The sequence below is a fragment of the Ictidomys tridecemlineatus genome, chromosome X, assembly GCF_052094955.1.
Source record: "Ictidomys tridecemlineatus isolate mIctTri1 chromosome X, mIctTri1.hap1, whole genome shotgun sequence".
Classification (NCBI taxonomy): Eukaryota; Metazoa; Chordata; class Mammalia; order Rodentia; family Sciuridae; genus Ictidomys; species Ictidomys tridecemlineatus.
This window is the reverse complement of record NC_135493.1, coordinates 64,708,572-64,729,408: the sequence shown is the minus strand read 5'-3', so window position 1 is coordinate 64,729,408 and position 20,837 is coordinate 64,708,572. Positions and strand designations below refer to the sequence as shown.

At 33.1% G+C, this 20,837-nt stretch overlaps 1 protein-coding gene across 12 annotated transcripts in view; it reads right to left on the bottom strand.

Annotated features, from left to right (window-relative positions):
* The window catches only part of Hmgn5 (high mobility group nucleosome binding domain 5), a 55,010-nt gene that overhangs the window by 7,999 nt on the left and 26,174 nt on the right, over positions 1-20,837 (bottom strand). The gene's annotated exons all lie outside the window — the stretch shown is intronic.

The following is a 20,837-nucleotide window of genomic DNA, read 5'->3' as shown; positions in this document are numbered from 1 at the left end:
ACTGAAGGAAATTTATAATAGCATAATATAGCAGAGGAAAAACACTGGTGGAATGGATTTTTAATCCTAAAGTAGATTTAGTGAAGGTACTCAGGAAGGTGCCTTGCACATTTAGGACTCACAGTTTGGATTACCATAAGGCCATGGAGGCACTCACCACGGCCACAAAATTTAAGGTTGTGGCAAAAACTCAGGAGATTAGGTTGAGGTGAGTTATGCAGGTGCAGGATAAGATTCTATCTTTATTTAAATTTTTGATATTTTTTTCATCAGATTTTTTGCATTAAAATATTTGTCAGGACTATGGTTGTAGCTCAGTGGTAGAATGCTTGCCTAGCATGTGTGAGGCAGTGGGTTCAGTCCTCAGCACCACATAAATAAATAAATAAATAAATAAATAAATAAATAAATAAATAAATAAACAAACAGGTATTGTTTCATCTACAACTAAAAAATTTTAAAGAAAAAGAAAATTACCAACATGTTATTTTTTAAAATATCATTTGTTTTCAATATTGAATTCTGGGGTAACCCCTTAAAGTTTTTGCCCAAGGAGAGTTCTCCCTAGCTTTACTCAAGTCCCAATCTAGTTTAGGGAACGTTTTTTGTAAGAGATACTTCTAGCTTCCTTCCAGTATCAGTTCCTGAGACCTAAAGGTTTTTGGTCTCTGTGTGGAGATTACATAAAGTACTTGGTACCAGTAATGGTTAAAAGGGGTGGGAGACTCAGATCCTTGCAGCCCTTTTTCAGTTTGCCTTGCTTTGGTTGTTGTTAAGAGATAATTATGTTAGAAAGTGCCCCAACAATACTCCACATTCCTAATCTGGAAGTTTAATAGAAAGGAAAAGTTAATCTTTTAAACAGTTACTTTAAGGAAGAATTACATTTGTGTTCGTGTGGATTAAAAATTGTAATTATCATTTTAAAAGATGAATACCATATCTGCTACAGAATGCCCAAAACCCATCCCTTCAAAATAAAATGAAGCCTCAAGAGAAGACCACATCATTTTGGGGTTTGCCCCTTCTTTTCCAACAGCTACAGTGTAGCATTAAACAAATAAGTTAAAATAAGACTGATCTCAGCTCAGTTTCCTTCCCACAACACATATTGTATTCTTGTTTAAGTAAATAAATCAGAAAGACATTTAATTGCTTCCTTTGCTCCAGTTATTGGGACCATTCCTTCATGGTCTGATACTTCTTTTTAAATTCTTATTTTTTAATTTGCTTTTTAAAATTTTTGTGGTGCTGGGAATCAAAGTCAGCATCTTGAGCATGCTAAGTACTTTACCACTGAGCCACATTCCCAACCCTCTGATGCCTCTTTTTACCCTTATGGTGAAAGTATTTTGGGGTGAACACAGATATGTTTCAATCATTTTACTGTCCCAGAGTTAGAAGGTAAGAATAAAAAATGGACTCAATATAATGATTGCTCCATAAGAATAAGGAGAAAAATGAAGGGAATAAAAATGTGTCAGTGGAATACATTCATTCAACAAAATTTTATTTAGCATTATTTTGTGAGTCGGGTTTTGCTTTTGTAGACTAGCTTATGAAAATGCAAAATCATGTGGTATGCAAAAATTGTATTATGCAGTTTCTGCCCTTGAGGAATTTTATAATTCTGTAGGATTCAGTAAACAAACGCATACATATTTACAACTTTAGGTTATTTGTATCATTTGAGTGGTGCAATCTGAACTCAATAATAGAACAGGAGGGAAGGATCTTCTAGAACTGAGATAATTAGAGAGGGCTTTTGATGAGGAGGTGGTATTTCACTTGGCTCTGAACTATTGGGTAGACTGTTATAATATAGCAAATACAGAGGCAGGGAAAGTTTGTACTTGCTCAAAGAACAGAATGCCTAGTCCCAGTAGATTGAAACAAATGATCATGATGAGCTTTGGGAGGTAAATCTTGGAAGTTGGATGGAAGGCAAAACATGCAGAACAGTGAGCTCTAAAATTCCTCTTAAGTTTGTCAAAACTTTTCTTTTTTGTCACTTTTCCTCCTTTCAGTCTAATCTGTTGCAATTGTGATTTATGTCTTCTAAAATTGCAAACATAGTCATGTATGCATAAGAAAAATTTGAAGTGTGAAGCATTTGTCTGTTTCTTGACTCCCATTTCCCATTCACCCTGTTCTTTTTAAGCAGTTTTTAGGGTGGTCCTTTGTACCAGCCAATTTGATTTAAGCTCTTTGCCTTTGCTTTATTGTCACTGCAATTCTATTTTCTTATATCTTCACTTATCAGATGTCTATCCCAGTGTTCATACCCAATCCAAATATCACCTCTTTGACAAAAGCCTTCATTTCATCCCTATAAGATCTTTTCCTCCTGTTACAGTGTAGAATTTAGATTGTACCACTTATATGACAAAAGCAAGCTTGATTTTTTAAAAAAAATATATTTCCTCAAACATTTGGTGCTACTTCTTCACATCAGTTCAAACTTCTCTATACTACTTTTTCTTGCCTAAATATTTTTAAGCATATGATACTACATATCTCCTGTAGAATTTACTATCTATACAAATTATTTTTTCTAAAATTGATAAATTATTTCAAAGTAAGAGTTTCATTTTTGTATAATTGCCAAATATATACTTTTCACTAGATCATTTTTTTCTAAAATTACATTGGTTCGTTTCTCTTTTACTTATTAATAACTATGAATGTTGATTGCCTGACAGTTCTCCACAGGATTTGCTGATTTCCCCTGGCTGTTAAGCTTATACACTGCAACTCTCAAAATCTACAGGATCTGTAGCATATCCATTCAGTAACTGGTAGGAAATGACACATGAAGATGTAAAAAAAATTATAGATTAAATGTATCCACATTATAATGTTTGATATAAAGGACACAAATTATTAAGGTTATGTGCTTATGAGAAAAAAAGATACTAGACGTCTATAATGAGCCAAATACATCAATGTGCTTATTTCTGAACCTCACATATGATTGATATGAGGAAGTTACTTAGATTGATAATGGCACTTAGCTGAAACTGACTCTTGAAAAACTTTAATCTGGAGAACCCAAAGTTTCAAATATCATATGTTTATTCACAGCAGGCCTGAGAGTAATAAAATATTGAATTATGAGTGACCCCTGATATGATGGGTCTGTAAGGTATGTTTAAAAAATGAGACTGCTTTCTAGAGGTAAAAGGTACACAATAAATTTTATGTTTCAAATTGCAAAATTTCTACCTACGTTTAAAGTAGTAATTTAAAAGAATGCTGTGTTTAGAATCTCAAACATTAAAATTTAGAGGAGATACTGGATAATGCCTAGTTCAATAACCTCAGAATACAGATGAATAAACTCAACACCACAGAGTTTAAATAATTTTTCCAGGATCATGTATTGAAAGTGGAGCAGTTTTTTCATTTTATATTAAAATTTTCAGCTATGGTTAAGATCTTAACAATTAAATAACTTAAAGAAAAATTTAATAACTGTATGGCATATTTGGTAAACATTTTTTTTTCAATTTTAGTGATTGAAACTCCAGAGCAAACTTTGACCATCAACCCACTTCATATATATCTTCCTTTCATCTAAGATCTTAAACTAGAATCCTCTGGTAATATTAACTATCTCAAGAAATAGAAAATTTATAGAAGAGAAGCTTCATGTTCAAAATTTTCATTTGGTCTAAGGCAAGTGAATGAGGGTTTTTAAGCTTGACATTGTCAAATACTTGCCTATCTTTTTCTGTGTTTGCCAACAGAGAGGTATTCAAATAAAAGTGCAGTTGAGCTTTCTCATTAGCCATAAGTTATTTAAAGATCTCTGAATTTCAGTAGGTGTCCTCATTTACTTGAAAAGCATTTCAAACTCTTTCACTTTAGCTATGAGGACTTCTGCGTCCCTTAAGTTTTTTCATTTATTTTAAATGCATAATTATTCTTTCAAACTAAAAAATAGTCCTATGTTTAAGGCATACATGATATTTGTATATGTACACACACAGTGACATGATTACTATAGTCAAGCAAATTAGCACTCCATCAATAAAATAGTTACCTTTTTGTTGGATGCACATCTATTTTCTTAGCAAATATCCAGTACATTTACTAAATTCTGCCTATTAAATTTAATTTGTAATTTTGGTACAGTTCATGCCTATATTTCTGCATGAAATACTAAACTTTTTAAATCTATATATTTTTATGTTTTACTTTAAGCCTTATCTCACAAAAGCACAGATATTAATCCCTGGCTTATAAAATAGTAAGATGTAGATTGGAACACTTTTATAAGTCATGTGAATACTGTGCTGCACCGAGATAATGGCATCTTTAATTTAAAGTAATTATATTTTGGCTTTATGTATTTTAATGTGCTTTAATGCTCCAGGCTTTTTCAATGTCCTTAAAAAGCTCACTAATGCTGGTTACTCTTCTAAAGACAAAACAGAACAAGAATTGAAAAATGGCCCAGGCTTCCTAGGTAAGACTAGGTCCTATTTTCAAGGAAAAATCAGTTTTTCCAAGTAGTTCAACTGTCCATCTGTGAAAGTTGGTTAGGTACATCCTCGGGGGTGGGGATTTAGCCTAGTGGAAGAGCACTTGTCTCAAGGCCCTGGGTTCAGTCCTCCACCTTGGAAGAATAACAAGATATAGACATTATCCACTGAGAAAATAGTATCAACTGTTGAAATAAATTGTGTTTGAAATCAGTGTCCTCACTGAAAAAATATTCAATCTTCACATGTATCATGCTAGAATTTTGTTTTTTCCTTTTTTCAGTATTTGGCTTTCACTCACTCACTTAGAGCTTAACTTATCTGGTCATTTTATATTAAGCTCTGTGTACCCATACAAACTTTTTATTTTATTATTATTCAAATAATATTTTTATATTACTTGAAACACAGTGGTTATCATTTGAAGATTATTTTAATTTAGATATGCTTAAAATAAGACAAGGTTAAAACTACCTTTCTTCAATCCTTAAACTATAGATATGAACACTCTGAAGAAAGTTGTAGAAGATAAGCAAATTCTTTTTGGGGACATTGGCAATCTATGCTATTTTTAACACTGATTGTCTGTTAATTCAAGAGGATAAACAGACAAACAGCTGTTTAACAAATGTGTTAAATCTTAAAATACTCCAGTGTTCATAGGAAGAGTTCAGGAAGATAGAAAGGAAGATTTTCCCCAGAGAAGAATTACTAATCATTTTATGGAGGATCATATATATGCATTCCAGTATTCTTACATTCTAAAAACACAATAGAAAACATTATTATTTTTCAAGAAATCATTTTTTGTTTATTTTGTCTTATTTCTAAAAAATCATTTCATGTTAAATTCCTTTGTTAAATATAGTTGACATACTTCATTTTCCACATACTTAAAAATTGGAAAATAAATTATATTGTGTGTTGAAATGAGTAACCATTCAAACAAAGGTACATACTCAATTTTTTACATTTTAATGACAATAGTATAAATCTGCATTTGTACATTTTCATTATTTTCAGCAAACTAAGCATGTCTTTGGAATTACTTCTTTGGTTTCAGGGTTAAATTACATAAATGTAAATATGACAATATTTTAAAATATGCTCATTAAATAGTTTAATTGTTTCTTTGTAGTCTACTTCATATATGCAAACTTGGTTGACTCAGGTTGTAGCAAAGTTATAATTACTCCTTCAGTTTCCTTTTTGTTTTTATGTTCTAGTTCACTTCTAAATTTATTTAAGATTAGATTTCATTCATCATTTAATTTCTCCTGGATAAGGCCTATGCTGGAAATTTTTTAAAAGGAATAAATATAAATGGTGTATACTATTTTGCTTCATGATGTACGTTTTGTTTTGTAAAAAAATTTTTTTTTAAAGAGAGAGTGAGAGAGGGAGAGAGAATATTTTTAATATTTATTTTTTAGTATTTGGCGGACACAACATCTTTGTTGGTATGTGGTGCTGAGGGTCGAACCCAGGCCACACGCATGCCAGGCGAGCGCGCTACCGCTTGAGCCACATCCCCAGCCCGTAAAAAATTTTAATAATTGAGTAGTGTTTGAAAACAAAAACATTATTTCATGAGTTTATGCTAACTTTTGCTCATTTTAAAAGATAGTGTATTTTTATTTTTGGTCATCTTAATTTCTTCCTTAAAATAACTGTGGCAGGATGATTTCTTACACATTATATATTTTGTTTACATTTCAAGAATTTGTACAAGTCTTTGTGTTTTTCCCCTCAGTCAGTTATTGATGGGGAAAATTATACTGCCTAGGTTTCTGGAATTGGGGGAACTAAATATCAAAGAGTGGAGGCAGGACCAGGGAATATCACTCACTACCTATCATTTGTATGGCTGGAGGGACAATCCCCATTATTGGGATGGGGGATGTCTCCAAGGAATAGAAAAAAATAGCCATACTGAAAGATACTTGGAGCATTCTTTTCCATAAGGCAGAAGAGGGGACTGGGGTTGGAATGGTGAGACTATTGTTCCTATTTGCACATAGCATCCTAGATTAAAATGTGGATGTGTGATGACAAATTATATAATAAGAACAATATGAAAAGGTCATGTTTGAAGGTGGAACAGAAGTGACTCATAGACAGGTGGAAAGAACCAGCACTAGTGAGCAGCACGAATTTACCAATTTAGAAGCATGTCCACTTTCCTTACCTTAGTCAACATTCAGTATTTTTAAATGTATTATGTTTTATGAATTGAATGAGTTAAGATGTCTTCTTGTAATATACATGTATTAAGTATGAGTGAAAAGTAGTACTATTTTCTAAAGTTTTATGGCCATTTGTTTCATTTGTGTCAATTATTTGACAATATCCTTTATTTTTCTATTTGATTTTTTCCCCTTCATCTTTTAAGCTTTGTAAGATTTTTAACTCACATATGATCTTTATATATATTTACATGGTACACTTTTTCTTTATTATTTTTGGGTTGCATTTTCTCCTACAAGAATTTCACCATTCCAAAAGCATACACATCCATTCACACTTCTCTGTGGAAATTATATAGTTTCACTTTTCATAATTAAATGTGTGTTCAGTCCTTTAGAAAACCTATTTAAAGAGTAGTGGCGATACATCTTCATTTTTTTTTTGCAAAATATGAGCTAATATCTCAGCATAGAGCTTATCATCTACAGGTGAAGAAATTGAGGCCTAAAGCAATGAGGCCAATGAAGAGTTATTAGCAGCATTGAGGCTAGAAATTGGGTCTCTTACTTCAACTTTTGGCCTGTAATTTTTCAGCAAAGTACACTGACTCATTGTCACTTTTTCTGCTTAATTAAGTACTTTCCTGGTTTGACAGCATTGTGACTTACTCTAACCCAGTAGAAATTGGATGAAAAAGCTTTTTAATTATAAACAATTATCTGCTTGCCACCAGAAAAGTGTGAATTAAAAAATGATTTATTTCCTTGTATTGAAAAGATCCATACCAGGAACTTGAGAGAGAGGGAGAGACCAGCTGTGCTTTAGGCTGTTTTTTGGCATAAATTTCGAAGGTAATGATCATAATGCTCTCATAAGAGGGAGTTGAGATAAGAATGGGAATGAGGTAAGAGGGGAAAACTAGATTTCATTGTATTTTTCTCTTATGTCAGACCTTACACAATCATTACTAGAAAATTATTAGTGTTGTACTTCCTAGTTTTCATCTGATTAAATTAATAATGATAGCATCCATTTGTCAGGAGCTTACTATGTGTCAGGTACTATATTAAACTTTACATGAATTATCTCTGGTCCTCAGTTTATAGATGATCCAGCTGGTAATTGTTGAAACAATTGAAACTCACATAGGTTTCACTCCAGAAAGGCTGTGCTTTTAATTACATTTCAGTTCTTTTAATTTTTTCAGTATGTCTGCCTTTGAATCTTACTTCAGAAATCCATTATTATTAGAATATTGAGCATATAAAACTTTGCTAACATAATTAATTTGATAGAGAATTAATTATGTTTGGTTTCCTGTCTAGCAGTTTTAAAATTTTAGTTCTCCCTAGGACACAGTGCCATCTTGCCTCCAACTGAGAAATAGCTACTAGATCAATGCTTATAGAATGTAATTATCCTGACCACAGTTGTAATTCATTTCCATTCATTCCATAAGTATTCATTGAGCACTTATCATAGCCCAGCCATTGCATTAAGCACTGAAATACAAAATTTGACACTGATTCTTGAGGAGTTCACAGTCTAGTAGATATGGGCATGCCTACAAAAATTGTAATAAAATCTAAATTGTGATATAATAGATACATGTGCACAATAGTATGGAACAAAGAGCAAGATACAGCTATTGTTATCTAGGAGTGGGGTCAGGGAAGGATTTACTGAGGAAGTAAAGACAAAATAAGAAATCTAGGAATCTAGTAAAGAAATTATTAATAATTCTATACATTTTACTCATTGTAAAAAGTAATATTTGTTAAAACAGTTTTGATGTGATAGTTATTTTTATAATACACATGAAGACAAATGCATAACTAATAACAAACTTGCCAGCTTACTCTCCTAAATTTTTTTGTGAACCAACAGTGGTGTTGCGACCATACTTTGAAAAACATTACTCTATTAGTGCCACTAGCATTGTTCTTAGGGCTCAGTGCTGCTGCTGGGCACATTTACATAAGTGAAGAATTTTTCCCATTTGGATTATGCATTTCTCACAGGTGAGACTGAAAATATGTGGCATGTATAATGTTATATTTATACCACATAATTTTACTTATATATGAAAATATAATCATTACATTTTTAACTTAGTACTGCTCTTTTTGCTTTAATTTTCAATTCACATCAATGTTTCAGTAACAATTTTAAATACAAAAAGGTTTGTAATTTTTATAAATATAATTTCCATAACATTTTTATTATAATGAGCATGAAAATACATGTTTGCTTTTAGTGAGTATCAAGATGAATAAAGCTTTCAATGATGAATCTGAGTGGATTCACATCTAACAAAAAACAGTGACACTGAAAAAACATAGATGTTTATGCATGTTACAAAACTTGTCCAATATAAACAAAAAATCTGACTGCATATTGAACCTCAGAAACCTGTTAGAAATCATGTTATGTGATATGCTATATTTCTGTTTTCAACTGTGTTATTTTGCTCTTTGATTATAAGCGTTTATTACAGCCCATTAAGGAACTTTCCTAAGTGTTTGCACACCATAATTTGATTTTGTATTGAACTTGAATGTGGTAATAAGTTTTGGATTCTTCAGTATGAAGGTTCCTCAGGAAACTTGGAATGGAACCACCATTTGACTCAGTTATCCCTATCCTCAGTATATGCCCAAAGGACTTAAAATCAGCATACTACAGTGACACAGCCATATACAAATTTATAGCAGCTCCATTCACAATAGCTAAGCTATAGAACCAACCTAGATGCCTTTCAACAGATGAATGGATAAATAAAATATAGTATATATACACTATTAAATATTATTCAGCGATAAAGAATAATTAAGTTATGGCATTTGCTGGTTAATGGATGGAATAGAGACTATCATGCTAAGTGAAATAAGCCAATCCCCAAAACCAAAGGCTCAGTGTTCTCTCTGATATATGGATACTGACACACAGCAAGGTGGGAAGGGAAGAATACAAATTTATTGGATTAGACAAAGTGAAAGAAGGGAAGGGAAGGAGAATCACAATAGGGAAGACAGTAAAAGGAATCAGACATAACTTTCCAATGTTCATATATGAATACATGATTAGTAAAATCCCACATCATGTACAACAAGAAGAATGGGACAAATTAGAATAAGTTATAGAATAAGTTATAGTCCATGTATGTATAATATGTCAAAATACACTATACTGTCATGTATATCTAAAAAGAACCAACTATTTTTTTAAAAATTGACTTTGTTAATAATTTAATTATTTTAATGTTTTGATATTAGAACCCCACATTTCTTCACTAGATTTATTTTTATTTCACTAAAAACTATATTGAGATATAATTCATAAACCATGCAATTAATGCATTTCAAGTGTATAATTCATTTTTTTAAATTACAGAATTGTACAACCATCATAAATCAAATTTAGAGCATTTAAATCATTCCCCCCAAAGAAAACCATTATCCATTAGCAGTCTTTCCCCATTATCCCCTAATTTCCTCCACCAATTGATCTGCACATTCAATACAATTTCTGAATTCATACAGAAATTAAAGGACCCAGAGTAGCCAAAGTAATTTTGGAAAACAAAAATAAAGTTGAAGGATTCACAGTTTCCAATTTTAAAACTCATTTCAAAATGATATTAATTATAACAGTGGCATAAAGAGTGACATATAGATCAATGGAACAGAATTGTGATTTCAGAAACCATTACATTTATTGTAACATGGTTTTCAAGAAGGATGAAAAAAGAATTCAATAGGAAAAAATGTAGTCTTTTCAAGAAGTAGCACTGGAAAATGAATATCCACATGTAAACAAATGAAACTGAACAACTTATTTACAACATAAGAAACAAATTAAATCAAACAAAACCCAAAAGAGATATCAGGGCTGAGACTGTGGCTCAGAGGAAGAGTATTCCCCTACCATGTGTGAGGCTCTGGGTTTGATCCTCAGCACTACATAAAAATAAAATAAAGGTATTGTATCCAATCTACAACTAAAAAATAAATGTTTTTTAAAAGAAAAATATCATGAAAATATTAATTTCCAAAAGTAGGCATTACTGCAATAGAGTCCAGAGCAAATACATTACTAAAGATAGAAGCACATTAAATAATAATAAAAGGATTAATTCACCAGGAAGACATAATGATTCTAAATGCATCAAACCAATCAGCTCCAAAATAAAAACATGAAGTAATACCTAACAGAGCTATGGGAGAAGACACAAATCTCAAGTAGAGTTGAGGCTTTCTGCATGCTCTTATTTTTTTAATTTAATTTAATTTTTTTATTAGTTACACATGACAGTACAATGATCCTGACAATTCATACATTTGAATCAAATGGGATATAATTTCTCATTTTTCTGATTGTACAGGTTGCAGAATCGCATGCATGCTCTTATTAACAACTGATAAAACTACTGGACAGAAAGTCATGAAAAATAGACAAACAAAACAGTATAGTAATCCCTAGTTATCTGTAGCTTTATTTGTTATGACTTCAGTTACTTGTAGTCAACTGAGGTCTAAAATTTTTCAATTAAAAATTCTGGAAATAAACAATTCTTAAGTTTTTAGTTGCCTATCATTCTGAGTATTATGATGAAGTCTTGGGCTGTCCTGTTCTCTCCTACCCAGGACATGAACCATCCCTTTGTCTAACATATCAACACTGTATCACCATCTTGGTATCATATGAACTGTAGTGGTATTGCAGTGTTTGTATTTAAGTAACTTTTATTTTACTTAATGGTCACAAAATGCAAGATTGGTGATGCTGGAAAGTTGAATATGCTAAAGAGAAACTACAAAGTGCTTTTTTGAAATGAAAAGGTGAAACTTTTGACTTAATAAAGAAAGAAAAAATATGTTGCAATTTATAAGATCTACAGTAAGAAACTGTAATGTGAAGAAGGAAAAATACATTTCTGCTATTTTTGCAGTCACACCTCAAACTCCAAAAGTTACAGCCATAGTGAATGATAAATGTTTTGTTAAGATGAAGAAGACTTTTGGGAAAAAAAGCATTCATTTGTATATGTATGTATAGAAAAAATTATAGAACATAATGGGCTCAATACTATCTGTGGTTTCAGGCATCCAATGGGGATGTAATCCCAGGCAGATAAGTAGCAAGTACTATACACAAACCTAGACATGTGATAAAAGTGCATATAATTTAATACACACACACACACAAGTGAATAAAATTTTGGGGAAATTTAAATAAAATCAATGGATTGTATAATACCAATAGCTTGTTTATGATATAATTTTGAAAGAATTCCCTTAGGGGAAACTGGATAAGGCTACATCAGTTCTTTATTGTTTCACATATCTCATGTGAATCTATAATTCTCAACAAAAATTCAATTAAAAATATACAGTGGATGACATTTGTTCTGTGAACTGTAGTTGGGTCAACTTCTCCTCAGGAATTAAATAATCATAGTTGAATGGCTGGTATCTTTCCGCAGTAAGTTTGCCTCCACTGTAGTATTCAAAGCAGATATGTGTACTATGTGAATATCAGTCTATATTAGGATAAGTCAAGGGATATCCAGAAGTGATAAAGTCAGTGCTAACACATATCAGCAACAGCTAACATCATACTGGTTCCTTCTTTTTTAATAGCAATGATGAAGCAACACTCCAAAATTTAAATCAAGAGTTGAAATTCAAAATTCTGAGTCCCTCTTTCTACACCTGTTTTCCCCTTCCCCCAAGTTCCTTCAAGTCTTTTGTTAAATATCAAATTTTCAGTGAGACCTTTCCTGATGATCATATTTAAAACTTATCTTCTTATCTCATTTTCTTGCTTTATTTCCTTAGAATCTATAACTTTCTAATATACTATTTAATTAATTTATTTATTTGGTTCATTTTCTGTCTCCTTCTCTAGAATGGAGGCTCCATGGAATAAGGATTAATGTTTGCATGGCAGGTGCTGTACGTCAAAGAAAGTGCTCAATAATTACGTACTTAATCTCTTGCCTTTTGTTCAAATAAGATCTTTCAGTAGATTGAATTCTCATCTGGCACTCTGTATGTCAGTGGGGTTGACAAAGCAGTCACAGCTTAATAACATAAAATCATCAATATTGTCAGTAGGCCAACATCAAGCTCATATTTTGGGATGCTCTTTGATAATAGTTCAGCCATGTATTTAGAACAATTGAGTTCAAGTATCAACATAAGTGTGCAAGCTCCATCTAATTCCTTATACTAAGTTATTATGAATGGTGACTCTTTTTTTTCAGTGTTAAGTCACTGAGATTTGGGAGTTTATTGTTGGCACAGGATAACCCATACTGTCTTTTCTTATGTTTTCTTTTTTATTAGTACACTTGAGGGGTACAGATTAATGGGTTTCACTATGACAGTTCTATACACCCATGTATTGACCATGTCTACCCTCTCTACCCTATAATGTCAAAACATTACTTGTTTTGTTGCTGTTGTTCTTCTTCTTGTTGTTGTTAAGCTTTATGAGTTCCTAATATATTCTGGATATTAATCTTCTGTCAAATGAATGAATTTCTGGAAAAGTTTTTCACCCATTGTTCAGGTTGTCTCTTCACTCTGTTCATTGTTTCCTTTGCTGTGTAGAAGCTTTTTAATTGGATGCAATCCCATTTGTCAGTTATTTTTTAAAGTTTATTTCCTATTTTTATTTGTTCTTTAGTTATACATGATAGTAGAATGCATTTTGACACATTATACATATATAGAATATAACTTCTCTTTCTTCTCATTGTATATGATGTAGAATTACATTGATCATGTTAACATATTTATACATAGAAAAGTAATGTCTGATTCATTCTACTCTTTTCTTTTCCCATTCCCCCGTGCTTCCCTTCATTCCCCTTTGTCTAATCCAAAGTATTTTTTGTTCTTCCCTATCCCACCAGTTTATTATGAATTCACATCTACATATCAGAGAGAACATTTGGCCGTTGTTTTTTCTGTGGGGTTGGGGGGGGAGGATTCGTTTATTTTACTTAGCATGATAGTCTCCAGTTCCATTCATTTACTGAAAAAATGCCCTGATTTCATTTTCTTTATGGATAAGTAGTATTCCATTATGTTTATCACATTTCATTTATCTATTCATCTATTGAAGGACACCTAGGCTGGTTCTATAGTTTACCTCTCTTAGCAGCAGTTTGCTATTACAAATGCTAACTAAGTCTGGCAGAGGCTTGGAATCAGTCTAGGTCAATTGAACCAGTATTAAGTTTCCTAATGCCCTGAAATCTGTCTCTGTGTGGCTATACAGGCAGGGTATAAAGGGAACTAAGATTCATTTAAGTTAAGATAAAGCTAAAAGAAGGGAGAAAAGCCTGTCTTATTTTTGCCATTATTGGGTAGCTGAATTATTTCTTTCTTTTTTTAGGGGGGGAGGGGGAGGGAGGGAGGAGAGAGAGAGAATTTTTAATATTTATTTTTCATTTTTTGGTGGACACAACACCTTTGTTTTATTTTTATGTGGTGCTGATGATCAAACCCAGCGCCCAGTGCATGCCAGGCGAGTGTGTTACCGCTTGAGCCACATCCCCAGTCCCTAGCTGAACTATTTCTTGCTGGCAGTCTTATACATAAAATGGTTGAACACTTTGCAATAAGGTATTTTATGTTGGTGTATTTACTGAGTCATGGCTGGTGCTAGACTAAAATACAATGGCTAGATGATGGGTCCCAATGTCAAAGTAGCCTTTCAGCTATACAAGTAGGTCCCAGGCTGCCAGTGTTGGTGTCTACATCAGTATTTCCTGTGAAAAACCATTTTTGGAATGTCATGTTTAGGGTAGCATCATTCTATAGCACATTCCTTCTAACAACTGGAACTCTTGTACAGTGTCTATCTCCTGCCTTGAAAGTATTGGTATTTGTTCATGAATATGAAGTTACTTACACTATGAATTACTAGTACGGATACAACATAGGTTTGGCATAGGAAACCATGTGCAGAATGACACATATCTGTACCTTTTCAATTATATATGATATCTGTTATTCCTTGTCCAGAAGTGTAAGGATTGAATGTCCATGACAAAATAAAAAGAAGTCAACAACTGACCCTGATAAAGGAAATGTTTTGAAAAGCATTAAGTACTTGAACAAATATGCATATGTGGTGCCTGGAAATGTAGGTGTAAGACCATTGATTACAGACAATAGTTTTTCTAAATATTTTTTTATGAGTTAAAAACTCTATCCTGTTCTTTTTTTGATTTCTTTTTTTTATTGGTTGTTCAAAACATTACAAAGCTCTTGACATATCATATTTCATACATTAGATTCAAGTGGGTTATGAACTCCCATTTTTACCCCAAATACAGATTGCAGAATCACATCGGTTACACATCCACATTTTTACATAATGCCATATTAGTAACTGTTGTTACTAATAGGAAAGGTAGCAGGATAGGAAAGGTAGCAGAATACAACAGTTTTCTAAATATTTTTAACTTGATTTCAATAACGTCTTTGGGGTGGGAATTGGGGATCAAACCCAGGGTCTTCCACGTACAAAGGAGGCAATTTACAACTCAGTTACAACCCCTTGTAGTAATATCTTAATGAAAGGACTGCAGGATTGATACTAGCTCATCTATGTCCATATGTATAATGCTTCTGAAAGTTTTACGGGTTTCATAATATGATTCTCATGTTCTACACTAGGCTATTCAGAGTTAGGTAGAATTCTATGTAGAAGACTGTAGGCAATAGGATGGGCCAAGGGTGACTTGATCCAGAATGAAAATTCAAACAGTAGCCACATAATTAAGTGCTATATCAGAATAAATTTGTCTCTCTTGGTTACTATTTAAGTCACCTGTGAAATTTTAGCAGTTTTTAATAAACATATTTATGATAAAGGCACAACTTCTAACATTTTGAAAAAAGTGAGACTTTTCCTTTGCTTCAAATATAATTGTTTATATAGATTTGAAATGTAAACATAATTTATCAGTATACTTGAGTATTTTGTCACTAGGATATGTTTTATGCAAACTAACCTTCATGGACTGTATGGGAACCATTGAATTTGAATACTTCCAGCTATGAAGATAATACATTATGTAGATAATGCTTCTGATATAGTCATAGGTGAAGAGAACTCATTGGAAATTGTTTTTTTCTGGATGTAGTGGCATACACCTCTAATCCCAGTGGCTCAAGAGGCTGAGACAGGAGGACTGCAAGTTCAAAGCCAGCCTCAGTAAAAGTGAGGTGCTAAGCAACTCAGTAAAATCCAGTCTCTAAATAAAATATAATAAGCCTCGGGATGTGGCTCAGTGGTAGAGTAGCCCTGAGTTCAATCCCCAGTACCAAAAAAAAAAAAAAAAAGAAAGAAAATTGTTTTTATAGTATGATTTCAACTCTCAATCATATATCAACCTTTTTAAAGATAACATCTTTGGGAGTTGTCTGAGTTTCCCTGATTTAAGAATATTTGTGGTTACTGAAGAACATTATTTCAGATAAGAGATCAATAGAAATCTTATAAAAATTTACTATCAGTGATTTTAAATGGCCGTGTACAGCATCTTAGGAGAAATAACTTGTGTATAGAGTTTTTCAGCTGACAACTTCAGCTAATCATTCTGTAGAATGGGTTTTCTGTTGAGACTGCAATTTTGGTGTCTTTCACATTATGCTTCACATAAGGTTATATGTAACTGTTGCTATTTATTCATATCTAATTACTTATTTTCTACTGCTGATGGAACTTTAACTTTTCCAAGGTAGAGGTTCTCTTGAGTTTACAAGGCTCCAGCCACTCAATTTCTTCCAGACTTGCATGACAATATGCCCACTCATAGTTTCTGACTACATGTATATTTTGAACTTGAATTGCCGCAAGAATAATGTCCATTGCATCAGACATGAGCCATGTTTTTGGATTGGACTAATTATTCCATGTTGTGATGACTGATCCCTTGGATACAGAATAAAAGTTGCTCTCAGTCTAATCTCTCTAAATGAAAATATGTACCTATGAAGCCATATAGAGAAGCCACATATGAGTTCTGGACAACAGCCCTTGCTGAATCTAGCCAAAGCCAGTCCCAGTCAAAGCCCCAGCCAATGACTTGCATCAACTTCCAGATATATGAATGAATAAGCCTTCAAATGGTTTTACTATGCATCTGAGTATTTCCAGCTTAGGTCTTAGATATTTTGGAACAAAAACAAGAAAATTCTGTTGTGTCCTTTCCAAATTTGTAACCCACAGAATCTGTGAGCATAAAATGGTTGTTGTTTTGTGCCTCTAAGTTTGGAAAGTTGTGTCACCCAGTAATAATTAACTGGAATAGAATGAAAGTAGAGTGCTGCTATAACAAAGCCTGCAAATATGCCATTGACTTTAGGACCTGGCAGCAGATGGAAGACGGAAGGGAACAGAAAAGGACTGCAGGGCCTCAAAGAGGCTGTTGGTGAGGATTAAAGAAATTTAAGGGAAATTGGAAGCTGAAGGAAAGAGAGTCTCTGTCACTGTAGGAGCAGAAATCCAGTAATGCATTTTTGTAGTAACATGGAAAAGAGGATATGTACCTACTCAACTTCATTATTAAAACCTTAAAAGGATGTAAGCCAGTTCCTCCTGAAACCTTTCAGACATGCAGAAAGCCTTCTAAGGATTTAAGCACTTAAATTTCAGGTAATTTTGCTAAATAGTGGGGCTTCTAAAAAGTTTAAGGGGAATTATCCCACAGCAATTGCTTAGGGAACCCAAGCTAATGAAACCTATAGAACTCTACTTTCCTTATGACTTTTGTGTAGTGGAGTAGATTATAAATTGGTACACAGAAGGCCCACAAAGGTTTCCAAGGAATTATATACTAGGTTAGACTTAAAGAAATATAGATTTTAAAAAATGGAATACTTTGGACTTCAGACCATTCCTGGAGGAAGCAGGCTGAGGAGACTACTCAACTGCAAATATGAGCTATGTTTTTAGTGAAAAATTATGAGTCAGAGGGTGAGACAAAGATATTATAGGCAGAGTAAGAAATGATGGAGAATAACTCTCAAGCAGTAGAACAGAACAAGGAACTGTCAACATGTGCTTAGTTAGATTTCAGAATTGTTATGAACCAGTAAATACTGCCTTCTTTCCATGCCTCCATCCTGCTTTCCATGGGGAAAGTTTATAGCAGTTATTCTAGACTTTCCTCTACAGTTATATGTTGAATGTATAGAGATCAGATGTAGCTTTAGTTTGTCTTCAGGTCAAGATTGGCACAAAGAACTATACTAAAAGAATTAAACTTTAGGATCTTCATCTGTACTTGGACCCCATTTAGATAATGGGATCTGTCAATTGGACTGCTGTCATAATATCTTTGAACTTTAGGTTTTATTTTGCATAAGGTAAGGGTCTTATATTTTTATCCAGTGCACAGATTGTGGCAGGTTGTATTATCTGGGATGACAAAAACCATATATCCAATACTACACCTGCTTCTTAAACTAAGATCTTGACATTTCATTCATCAAGAAGTTGTGTATGTTCCTTCTTCAATTGTAGGGCAATTGTGATAATGGCTAAGCGATACTATGTACTTTCTGACTCATAAACGATAATAAAGCTTCCACATCACGATTCTTTGGACACTAGCTTATGAAAACTAGTTGCTATGCTGTAAGATGTTCCAAGTAGCTACTTGTAAAGGGCACATGCACATATTCTACCTGACAGGTCTAGCTGAGGTCATAGCTAATAGTCAGCATCAACTGACAGACATGGGAGGGAGGGAAGGAAATAATGTTATCATTTAGATTTTGAGTCTTTCCAGATGAGGCCCTAGTCACTGGAATAAATTCCCTAATTCAGAACAAATCAGTTGTTGTATGTCACTATATTTCAGTGGTGAGTTATATAGAAATAGCGACTGGAGTGGCAAATGATAACCAGTACCTTTTATTCCTAAATTAGGTTCTAGCCAGTCAAGTAGAATGTACTATTAGATGGCACTGGCAGAGGAATACCATTTTTAGATTTTGGTTGATTTTGTTTTAGTTTGAAAGTTGTTTTGCTATGGAAAACTCACTATTGCTTGACTGGCAGTTTTTCAGATATATCTGATTAATATATTTAAAATGCCAAATATTTCAGTCTTTTTCAAAATCTCTATCTTTCTAAAATGCCCTAAGTTTTTAAACCATTTCTAATAAATAACAGTGCTTCACTATAGTGGTGATCTTAGGGGAAAGAACAGGAATATGTATTATTATCTGCAAGGGATTGGAGAGGGGAATGTGTTTTTTGAAGAAGGACGCAAATCCTGGAGATTGTTATGAGGTCTCCATTTGAGATTTGCTGATCAGTAAGCTAATATCCTCCTAAGACCCAAGACAGGATTTTATACAGATTTCCAATTCTCATCATCCAAGGACATTGAAAAGAACTAAGGAAAGCTTTAGGAACTGAAATTATTTCACAAGTATACTTGGTTTGACACATAAAACTTTTGTGTTTAACAACTGCTTAAAAGTGGCCCTTAGGTCAGTATAAAATATCAGGGATATACAACAGCAGATAGAGGCCAAATATAATCAAAGCTACATTAGGGAATAACAGAAAAGTTGTCTTTAAAGTGTTACTGGCTCTTAAAACATCAGTGATCCACTTCCATTCAAATAACAAACTTTTTCAAAAGTGCTGAACAAGTCTAAATTTTATTACCAAATTTTAGCTGAATGTTTTTATTATGTGGTCTGACTCACATCAATTTGTTACATGTTGGGAGTACAACTAAGTCCAAGATAAGACAAGATGAAAGATGCAGAATCTGAAGGATGACTGTGTGAGTTTATCTCCCTTCTAATTCTTCCTTTCCTAGTGCATGCTGGCATTTTACAACCAGGGCCCTTACTCCCTTCAACATTGTGTAGCTATATTGTCCCCTCTCTTTTATATTTTGTTAATCTAGGACTGAGATTACTTTGTCCACTTATCTTGAGCCTATAATGTTATTTATTTCATTGTGAATGCTTCTCGTTCCTTTTACTGTGACATTCTTTCTCCTTACTTTGGCCCAAGGTCACTGCCTCCCTAATTTCTGGATTGCTCTATTTTTTATTTCACTTATTCAAGGTGAAAACTAAAGTCACATGTGACACTGGACAAAGAAGCTGGAGTATGGGAAGTGGGATAATAAGGTGACATCTAGGTTTTAATTATAATATTAAAGGTAGTGCATTTGAGGTCTTGGAAGAACCAGAGGCTTTATTGAAGGGAAGACTTCTGGCAACTGTTTAGTTATATAACCCCTAAATTCCAATTGACCAGTCAAGCTATTGAAGCGTGGCATTGTTTCATTACAAAGAAATACACTAGACTATAAGCTCTTCTAAGGTCTGGAATTTTTGTCAGTTTTGTTTACTGGCGTGGCCCAAGTGTCTACAGTACTCCCTGACATATCATGGGTGCTTAATACAATTTTTTATTGAATTATTAAAAGCAACTCACTTTCTGTCTGTGGGATAGCTTGATATTGTGGAAAATCACTGGTTTGGATTGATCCTTCATCTGACAACAAATGTTAGAGTTACCTAAAATTTCAATGTGGACTTCTTTCTCTTAAACCTGTACGTTTTTTCCATTGCTGATTCAGTACACTCCCATGATTCATTTACCATCTATAAGCTGATGATGCCCAAATTTCTATTTCTACCTCTAATTCCATATATTCAATTACCTACTTGACATCTCTGCTTGAATGTGTCATGGGCAGCTAAAACTCATCATATTTGAAATTGAACTCATTATATTTCCTGCATATCAGTCATTGAGATGATCTGAATCAACCCTGATGTGGTGTATATAACATTGATTGAGGCTAATTTTAGCCTTCTTAAGTCTTAGTATAATATTTCCTTCAGCAGACTGATGATAAGTCCTTAACAAAATTTATCTTACTTTTTTCTATACACGATCTCACCAGAAGTTAGAAATAAACAATTCTCAATCTCTGTTCCTTCCTTGTGAACATCATTCCAGAAAATTCCAAACTTAAGACCTAAGTTAACTTAATTTTAAGTTTGGGGTCTGAACAGTACAATATGAAGTTGAGAAAAAAATATCAGGGTTAGGTCCATGGTACAGTCTCCATATAAATAGAGGCATATATAAAAGGAA